This window comes from Suricata suricatta, chromosome 2, assembly GCF_006229205.1.
Source record: "Suricata suricatta isolate VVHF042 chromosome 2, meerkat_22Aug2017_6uvM2_HiC, whole genome shotgun sequence".
Taxonomy (NCBI): domain Eukaryota; kingdom Metazoa; phylum Chordata; class Mammalia; order Carnivora; family Herpestidae; genus Suricata; species Suricata suricatta.
Window position 1 is genome coordinate 40,481,015 of NC_043701.1, and position 10,792 is coordinate 40,491,806.

General features: G+C 42.9%; 1 long non-coding RNA gene across 1 annotated transcript; it reads right to left on the reverse strand.

Annotated features, from left to right (window-relative positions):
- Positions 1-2,600: 2,600 nt before the first annotated feature.
- On the reverse strand, positions 2,601-8,990 carry LOC115305671. Its single transcript, XR_003914927.1, has 2 exons — positions 8,887-8,990; positions 2,601-2,800 (listed from the first exon to the last, which is right to left on the reverse strand). It is a non-coding gene; the product is annotated as an uncharacterized LOC115305671 (long non-coding RNA).
- Between the last annotated feature and the right edge of the window lie 1,802 nt (positions 8,991-10,792).

Genomic DNA, 10,792 nt, shown 5'->3' on the forward strand with positions numbered 1-10,792 from the left:
CCTTCTTTGAAAATTAGATTTTTATCCCTCACCATGTGGAAAGTGGGAGAAACTCTATCAAATGGCCACCGAATCAGGAACTAAAACCCTTGGATTCTATCATTTAGTAGCTACATGATCTTCAGCAAATCACCTAAGCTCCTTGAGGCTCAGCTTCTTCATCTGTTAGGTGGAAATATTAGCAGCGCCTTCTCACAGGGTTGTTGAGACAGTCAAACAAAGCATGGAACCAACTCCTTGTCCCCAAGTAAAAGTTTACTGAAAACTCTTAAGCTTTTGTAACAGAAGTTGCTGGTCCCAGTGAAGGGAGGTGGTAATAGGATTCTGCAGAGGTTTTGAATTTGAGAACTGAAGCTGAGAACTGGCCTTTCACCCTTGGAAGTAAGTCCTGCCCCAACGAAGCAGGATGCGCAGTAGCAGTTTCACACTCCACATTTCTGCCTAGGAGTTTGTGTGTTTTCCGGTTAAACAAGAGAAAGGCCATATCTGCATCTATACATCAGTGACTTCAGTGGAAACCTGGTTAAGTCAGAACAGAAGACAAATCCAACAGGAATCACCATGTGCTCCCTACAATCTCTCCACCTGCAACCATTCAATCCGTGAACTAAAATGTTTGTGTAGTGTATTTTCCAGATCATACGCTACACTCCGTAAGATGATCTGAATTCATTTTTTCACTTTCTCATCCAAATCAGTTCAACAACTGCAGTGAGACTTCTCTCGGCCAGATGCTGAGCTGGAGCCAGAAACGAGCAAGAAAAAGCCCAACATCTGGCTGTAAGGAACCTCCATCAGTGGTCAGACACCGCTTAGTAATTTAGAACAGAGACACAGCGGCTGCAAACACTTCTCTGCCTCCAGAGTAGGAATGTTTCATAAAGAAACTCAAATCTACCAGGTGGTAGAGCCCAGACTGGGGCAACTGTGACATTGTCACCTTCTTCATGGACAGAAACATCCATTCTGAGACATAAGCACAGCCTGCCAGGAATCTCTCATCAGCTTTCTTTTGCAGATGGCCTCTTCGGCTGTGAAAAGCTGGCAGGTTTTCTTTCCAAGGGCGCTGAGCGACAGAATAGCGGGAAGGTTCTCAGGAGACACCAAACGATCATGGCCAAAGTTTCTCTTCCTCGGGAACTTTTCTATGTTGAGGAACCATAGTTGGAAATATAAGGTAAAAGAAAGCTAAATTCCCCCACAATCAGACAAAGCATGTTCAGGTATCCGGATTCTTCTCTCTATAAAGCCATTCTCATTCCCTCTCCTACATGTGACTCTGAAAGGAAATTTCAATTCTGAGACACAGACGTTTGTTGTTACTGAGCTGGAGCAAATCTAGAGGATCGTGCGCGGACCTTGGCCAGCAAAGCCCTGTCACAGTCATAGCGCATCGCCAGCCCGGGGCCCACATCTCACCGCTGTGCCGCAAGAGTTTCCTAAGTGAACAAAGAAACAACTGTCAAGTGTCTCCCTAGGGAGGTTAAGTCAGAGAATTATTTTAAGTAGGGTAACCAGCAAGCCAGTGTTGCCCAGGACGACGCTTCGTGCTGAAACAAGGAAAGTCCCAGGAAAACCAGGACAAATTGGTCATCCCACTTACGGCTTTCCAGTACTACCTGAGAGTCAACTTTATGGCTCAGATGTTTTTGAACTGATTTGGTGGAACTTAGTTAAGTTTACAATATTTTAGGAGCAAAGCAAATATTTCCCCGTAATAAGTCACCAGAGCACAGATACCTTAGTTATTCACTTAGTAACACTGCTCTCTGGTTTTCTTCTTTTCTCATCCGGCCCATGCCAACGCTACAGGGCTCCTTCTAAGCCACACGCACGCTTGGGCTGAAAATACTTAGGAAATCTGTCTTGACTGTGTAAAACACAATTTGGAAATTCAGAATATGTTAAGAGCGGAAAAATAATGTCTGCAACTCACTTTCAAATGGTCCAGATATGCTGTTTTAGCCACAGACTTCAGCTTTAAAAATATAGAGGTATATAGAAAAAGCAATATGGAAAAATGTTAACCACTATTGAATCTCAAGGGTAGGGATTTGAGTACAATCCATTGCAGTGTTCTCGGGAACATTTCGTCATGTCTGAGATTTTTGTTTTAATTAAAAAGTTGGAGGCTGGAGGAGGAGTGAACCTGAACAACAGACCATTTTCAGGAAATACTAGGAATTCCCACTAGAGGTCTTACTCTCCTACACTGCCTTTGATAAAGTGATTTCAAATCGTTGCTTATATGCAAAGATTGTGTGCACATTTTCCAAGCAGGAGGCTCTTCCACAGGTAAATGGTAGACTGAAGGAGTAGTACTCAGATATTTTTGGTAGATGCCAATGTGTTGAGTATGTGCAGTTTAGAGTCTCTGGCCATGGATATTATACAACCTTTAAAAAAAAACAATGTGCTTTACTTTTGCTTCAACAGTGTGATGAGAGCAAGCCTAGAAGAGCAATCCAAAAACTCGGGTTGTCACCATCAATACAGGTCTTCCTCTTCCTTTCAGAGGTGGCAGTAAGATAAAAGTAGGGAACAGAGTGGTGGGTGTATGTTTGGCTTAGGTTTGGCAACATATACCAGAAAACCCAAGATGGCAATGGCCTAAATCCACAAAGGTTTATTGTCTCATATAAGAAAATTGAGGGCTAAGAAGGTGTGGTGGCATCATTAAACTATCAAGGACCTATGTTTATTTTATATTTATGCTTTACAATGCTTGGAACGTGGCCTCGACTCTCTTGATCCAATATGGCTGCTGTAGCTCCAGTCATTATGCCTGTATCCCAAGGATCTAGAAACAGAAAAACATCCCCCTCGTTGTCAGTCCCTTTTTAGTCTTCCTTATATATCATTGATCAGAAATAAGTTATATGGCCATATCTAGATACAAGGAAGATTAGTGAATATAGTCTTAAAATTAGGTAAGTACATTGGCCTGCCCTTCTGACCCCCACATCTTGCCCAGTTACATAGCAGTTCTGATGTGAGAGAGAGAGAGAGAGAGAGAATAAATATCAGTAGGCATCTAGCAGTATAGACCACCATGGGTTTAGTTGCCTGGAAGATAAGCCAATGGTCCCTCAGACAGATTCTCTAAGCATTACCCTGCATGTATGTGCTCTACATGGCCGAGGCTCTGGGGTGCATATCCTGGCCTAGCTTCACGAGCTGCCCAGACCCCACTCATAAGGCCTGCAAAAGTCAAAATAGGAGGTCAAACTAGGAAGGATGCTTACCTGACGCAGCTTAGCCAGGGTGGAAAATTACAGCCTATAGAAGCCAAATACAGTCAAGTACTATACCCAAAGGAGCGGAGATGCAAATGGAAGAAAAAGCAGCAAAAATAGTATTTTGGAAGGTTGACTGCAGGGCAGAATAAGGAGTTTGAAAGTGATCAAAGGTGATTCGTAGTGTTAAATGGCAAATCCACCCTGATGCTTACCTTCATGTGGTCTAAGCACATATCTTCCAAGCAAATGGTGCCACTTAAAGGAATGCCACAGGATGAGAAATTTGGAGGGGGGATCTACAATGTACATTTCAAAGACAATGGGAAATGGTTACTGGTGCTGAATGTTCTTCTCTGGGCTGAGAACCAAAAATCCATCCTGTAAATCCCATGTGCATGGCTCCAAGTATAGATCTTAATAAAATTCAAAACTCCCTAGAAATAATAGGTCTTTATGCTGTTATCAAGCAGTTACACCTGAGTGTGGAGAGCATTACAAGCTATTTCAGGGAGTGTGGGAGGGAGATTATCAGGACGCTGAGCACCTGGGAGAGAAGGCAGCAAATGCAGAATGAAGGACTGGACTAGATCAAGGGGCGGGCCAGTGTAGCAGCTGCTCAAGGTGCCAACTCATTATGGGAACCGAGGTCTCACTGGAGTAGAGGGAAAGGGGCCGGCTGGCCTAGATGTTCCCGTGCAGTTCCTTCCTTTCTTGGGAAACTACAAAGGGTCCTGCTCTCACCAATTCCCCCAAAGTAGAAGTGGACATTTGAAAAGAAATTCTCCCATAAGCCATGTGCACAGCGCCAAGTTCGTCCTCTCCATCAGTGAAGGAGGGTGGATAGGCTCACAGTCATAGGATGAGGGCAGAGTCGGGCGACGCTTTGGCGCCTGTCGACTGGAGTGAGGGTTCTGCTTTGCTGTATATTTTGTGACCCTCTAATACGCCACCCAAAACACTGTCTGATTCAGAAAACAATAAAACTGAAGGAATATAGGACCTACCAAAAAATGGAAAATAATTGCCATTGTGAACGTTATAAAAAAGTTTTTAATATTTTTAAATAAAACTTTATAACTATATTCATTTGTTACCCTTTATCTTTAGAAAGCATGAATAACTGCGGAGTTATGAGTGGTGAGAAAATTGTGAAATAAAAGATATTTCTAAGGAGGTTAAAATATTCTTTACATTTAGGCTAAATAATACACTCTAAATTTGGAAGAAAGGGACATACAATTTTTTTTAAGTGAAAATCCATTTCTTTCCTTCTGCCACCTACTAAATGAATGTGGAGCAAATAACGGAAGTCCATTGGTTTGGAGAAGACCCACATTCCTAGCCTGCCTTGGGCATCAAATGTCTTCATCAGTCCCAGCTTACCATACCTACTCCCAGTATTTATTTTTTCTTTTAGTTCCGGGCAAATGCATTTTATTCTTTCAATCAACAAGCATATCAAATGAATGTCAACTGCATGTCAGGTGCTGTCCTAAGGACTCTCAAGTATCATCACATTGTATCTTTACTATCCGGATGTTCACAAATGAGAAGACAAAGTTAGTTTCAGAAGCTGAGTAACTTCTCAGACTTCCAGATACAATATTAATTAATGTATTTAATGAATTAGGGGTTTTTGTTCTCACCACATTTCAAAAGGGATTCAAGGCTTTTCATTTAAAAATAAAACCCCAGGTGCCTGGCTGGCTTAGTCGGTAAAACATGTAATGTTAAGCTCTGAAGTTGTGCGTTCAAGCCCCACATTGGGTGTGGGTTTTGCTAAAATAAATAAATAAATGAATGAATACATAAATAAATAACCATACATAGGCGTTTCTGATTCATGATGCTTCACTGGACAGATGCGTTCACCTTGGCCGTCTCCTGGAAGCCCACAAAATGTCAGCAGGGAAGTTGTAAAGACACACATAGTTACAGGGTCAAAGTGAATGAGAGAGGAAACATTAGCAGTGGCACATGGAGAGTGAAGTGAAAAAGCAGCTGACTAGGTCAACCCAAAACCACTGAGAGCCAAATGCGCAGAGAGGAAGCCCAGAAGCAACCTGCCTCACAGCACTTCACAAAACCTCAGACACAGGCAGCACCAGGGACCTTAAAATTGTGGGTAAAATCAGAACTGAAAACAGGGGGACAGCTTGAACTCCTAGTAAGATGCAGTAGCTCCCCCAGACCCCTCCCCAACCTCAGCAAAAGGGTGTAGGTTGATTTTTTTGAAAATGGGGAGCAGGATGAACTCTACCCCTGAACACTGAGGTTTCAGGTGCGTGCTGGACACAAGTGCTAGGGAAGCCTCTCCATGGAATCTGGAGATGTCCCAACAGTCCCTGCCACATTAGCGGCCAGGTTCTCCACCATAAGACTGGGACTTCCTTCTCTGGGTATTCGAACCGATCCTAGAAAATAAACCCTCCGCATATACTGACATTGTGGGTTCTCCAGTGAAATGCCCCATCCAATGATGCCTCAGTGGAGCCTCCATGCAGAGTTTGCATTCAGCAGTTAGTGCCTCATTATGCACATGGACCGATAGCCGCGGATTGACATTGAACACTTGGGGAAAGCCTCTAACATGGAGCCCCACACTAACAAACCAAAGGAAGAAACCTAGGGAAATAGGAAATGCAGAAGGAAGAAAACTTTGAAAAAACTCACTAAGGCTCTCAAAAGAAGAGAAGAGATTATCCGCAAGCCCCAGGAACAGAACACCATAAAAAGGAAATATTCAGGAAACAAGAGAGCTGCAATACATAGCTGAGGAGTGTGATAAACAGATTTCTAAGAAGAAGATCTCCATCCCTAGTGATACGAATGCTAACCTAGCTGCCACATGGAAGAGCTTCAGTCTTAAAGGGGAAGGTGATCCTGGGTTATCGAGTGGGGCCAGTGTAATCACAGGAGCCCAGATCTGCAGAAGAAAGCAGAAGACTAAGTAAGAGATTTGAGGTGTAAGAGGGTGTGCCCTGTAGGGGCCTCGTCAAAGGATCTAGAATCAGAATGTCTTTGGACTTCACAACTGAAACGTTGGAACCCGGCACCGAATGGAGCAAAGTCTTCCAAAGTCTATATTAACCTTAGTCTATCTAGAATTGTATAACTGGCCAATTCACCCATTCAGTGTGATGTAGACCAATGCCATTGTCGGACAAGTTAGCGCTCACGAATATGCTTCCCAGCGTCTTTCCCAAAAACGGAACCTAAACCAAGGGCGAGGAAGAGACAGAGTGCAGGGGCCATGGGAAGGGGGAAAAGGAGGTAGAGATGAGGTCTTAGAATAAGCTTTATAAGAATATCAGACCCTTAAAATTTGATTAAGCTAATTTTTAATGCATACATTTCAAAAATATTAAAGGAAATAAACAAGCAAATGGAGTGAACAAAATAACTTGGGGTAAATTTTGTACTCTCAGATACATACTGTCTGGCCTCAATTAATTCCAAGAGCTGGATCACAAATTTGGCTCCATTCTTCCAAGATGCTGGGACAATAGAAATACACAATCAGTTATAAGATTTATAGTGTCCATAGGACAAACACCCCACAGACATTCAGCCGAAATGCAGCTTTTCCTGATACCTCAGCCAAATTTCTCCCATGGGCTCTCATAAAAAGGACACTGCATGACGTAGCAGTCGGTGTCCTTGAAACTATCCCAACGATATTTACAACAGTAAATTTCACATTGTTTTTTCTTATCATGTCCATCGAAATAGGCAGATGGTAAAAAATGGAAAGGCAATTTAGTACAAGTCCCAGAGCTAAAAGTATGCATTCCAGGGGTAATGTTTAGAAATAGGTATCCTTCAATCAGTCCTCAATAAACACTGCTTCTCACAATTTCAGGCTATTTTTTTCCCCTTGCATCTCTGTATTTACCTCAGGATGGCATTTGGAAACAAGAGGCAGATCAGACAAACTCAGGTAGGAAAAGCATCTGAGATCTGCCCTACCATCACTCACCAAGTGGCCTGCCACAGTTTCAGGGATGCTGAGAGAAGATACAGGACTCCTGGGTCCGAGACAAAGGACTGTATTATTGCAACAACACTAGTCAAAGTATCAGCATTTGTGCCGGTTCCCAGGGCAACACAAAGAATGCCGGATAACACCTGCTAGTACTCTGCACTGCATGACAAGAGAGGAGCCCTTAGCATAGGAAAATTACATCTTTGATAATGAGAAGTAAGTCTGCTTTTTGTACTGGAGAACCGCACTGTCTGTGTATGCCAAGCACCCTTACTCTTTGCTCCAAAGGCAGACACTTTATCTTCCAAGGCTGTTCACTAACATCCTTGAAAGGATGGTCCAGAACAAAAGTAGTCAGGGCCTCTCCCTGCAAAAGAAGTGCAAGTTGTGCAGGAATGCAAGAGAACCATGGGAACTGCCTCCCAATAGTGGGTGGGACTGAGGAATGCCAGAAGGCAGACTTCAAGAGGAAGAAGTCTCAAGAGAAGACTGGGGAGTCCCAAAGATGGGTCCCACGCCTCAATGAGACACAAAGTTCAGATCATAACAACAGCTGCCACTGGTATAAACAGCTAGAGCAGAAAGGGTGCACTGTGCGGACCACAGTCCAGGGTGGCCACATGTGTCTAAAGATGTTTGGGTCACCATTGGAAGGAGTCCCAGGAAATCTACATAATTTATCGTTAACCCTTGCTGCTTACACCAATTACATGGTCCCATGTAGAAATGGCTGCAGTTTCAGAGTCATGGAGAAAAGGAAGATGGTATTCCTGGTCGCCTCATGTCCAATGATGAGGTTACATTTGTGAAAATAAAGAAAACCTCACTTAAAAATGGAGCCCTCCAGGGGGCGCTCACATGCCCATACCACTATTTGCAGCCTGCCTAGCGAACAGAAAGAAGAAGCAATCATTTTAGCAAGGGAAGGCATATAGAATTTAATTCCTGCCTTTAAGAAAAGTAAGAAGGGGTGCCTGGGTCAGTTGGTTAATCATCCAATTTTGGTTCAAGTCATGATCTCACTGCTAGTGAGTTTGAGCCCTGTGTCAGGCTCTGTGCTGACAGCTCAGAGCCTGGAGCCTACTTAGGATTCTGTGTCTCCCTCTCTCTGCCGCTCCCCGACTCACACTCTGTCTCTCTCTCTCTCTCTCTCTCTCTCTCTCTCCAAAATAAATAAACATTTTAAAAAAATTTTTTTAAATAAGAAAAGTGAGGAAGATCCCTCCCTCCCTGCCCCAGCCACAAAGCACCAACCACCACCCGCTGCCAGTGAGAAACCACCACCACCTGGAACTCCTGTTCTTCTCCAATGAACTTGTGTTCAGAACAGCCCTCCCCGGCGTCCTCCTAAAACCTAAACAAACCTCACCTTCCCTTTGTGTTGTTGGACTTGCCTGTAGTTCGCCAGAGCTTACATGTCTGAATTGCAATTTCTCTGCTATTCCAAATAAATTCATTTTGCTGGTAAAATTGGCTCTTTCATTTTGAAGGTTGGCGCATTTTAGTTAGGCAGAAAGTGACCCTATAATGTCCACATCTGGGGTGCCAGAAACCTCCAGATCAAACTGACCAAATAATCCTGGAATTTTCTAGGAATCAACATGGTTTTTACTATATCACATGCACAGGCCTCCAGCCCATTCTATCTTCAATATTACTTACCAGCAGGTCATGCGTCCACCTCATTTCCATCAGGTCAAAAGGTTCTTTATTGAGTATCTTCCATGACACCAGCCTTGCTATTCCATTCAAAACATTTACCTGAATGGCAACCTCCCAGCAAATAGTTTCCCTTCTAGCCTGATCCTGGGTTCTGGTATTCCGTCTCCCATGGCAACAACAAAATAAATTCTGAAGGAAGGTGCATCAACCTTAAATGACTGCCCATCCAAAATAGAGATATGTCCAGTGATGTGCTGGTACATCATAAGGGGGAACTGGGCACCTGACTTTTTATTTGTAGTGTTTTCCAATCTCCCTGGTATTTATAAATACCCCCACCATGATGAATTTCAGGCTACCAGACTGACATCAATTGAACATGGACTTGGGAACAAATGCATACAATTTCCAATAAGAATTGGCTTCAGCACTTCACAAATATGCCCCCAAAGACTCCTCACTTCCAGATTAACCATCCTATGCAGGAGGTATGGAATTTGACAGTGCTGTGGTTTGTGGGGGAAAAAGAGAGGAGCCATGAAAAAACACTAATTCTAGAAAGCCAATTTGTGATTAAGTGGAAGAAAAGCCCCTCTATTTTTCTGAGCCTTTTTTTGTCAGCGAAAATTGTTTTTTCTTCAATCTCTCTCTGTCTCTCTCTCTTTGATGTGTGTTGGTATTCTAAGAATCACTCAGGTTGAACTCAAGACTCAGAGTGGTAAGATGTGCACGGAAGCTCAATGGTCAGCAGTGGTTTGCAGGTCATATAAAATTGAGATAAATTTGGCTTCATTCATGTATCCTTGGTGCTTCCAGTGCTCTCAGGATTTCTGCATATTTCCAAGGGCTTCCCAAGGCCCAATTCCCTGTCCTTACTAGGTTCCAAATTTTCCTTTCTTCTCATGTGAAGTAATTCTGGTTGTTTTTCTCCTGGTTGACCTGGAATTCTGAGCAGAATTCTGTTCCTTTTTCTTAATACCTACCTAATCCACAGAAAAAAGGGAGGAAGAAAACAAACAAACAACAACAACAAGACGGAAGGAGGGGAGGACGTGAGTCACTGCTAAACACATCTTTGAACTCTGCTACACTAGAGCTGTGTGTAAAGACACTTCCAGTTCTCCTAGTGCCATCTTCTAATTTTACAGGCAAGCTCCATGAAACCTATAGAATGTGATTTATCCAAGACCACATTCAAATTAGTGGTGGATTTTAATTGGTTTAAAGCTCCTTCATTAGGTAAACACTCGGCAAACATGTGTACCGCACACGATTGTGTGGGATCCTGTCATTTAGTGAGCAATACCTTGTTCTTTTCATTAAGGGGCTCACAGTTTCATGCCCCAGGTCACGAGGCATCATAAAAGATTTTTCACATCACAGAACTTCTAGAGCTTTTCTTGTATTTTACAAATCAGGAAGCCAGAGTTTCAGAGCAACAGAGTAGTTTGAAATAAGTTAAGCACAGAACTAAGCCATAGAAATGGGGATCATACTCAAGTCTTTCTTTACCCTCCTCCTTTGGTGTGTTCTGTACCAAGGTGTGCCCTGACATTATGTCATTCCTTCCTCAACTGACTAACCGAGAAGTGGATGAATGATTTGAATCAACTTGTGTTTTTCCTTTGGTTTTTATTCTCAGATTTTTGCATAAGATTCCTGCATTTCTACAAGTTTTTGTTTGGTACAATGAAAGCTCATTGCACTTTTTTCTCCTTGACTTTAGTATTTGGTTTGATTTGGACTACCTTGTTTGGGGTTTCATATTCTAAGATTTTATTATGTTTTCCAATACAATCTGAAACCAGAAGATGGGGAAATGCTTTCCCTCTAATGCTTATTTGAAATGCACTGTGTGAAGCAGAGTTAGGCAAACTGGACCTTGTGTGCCAGTCCTCAGAGGCAC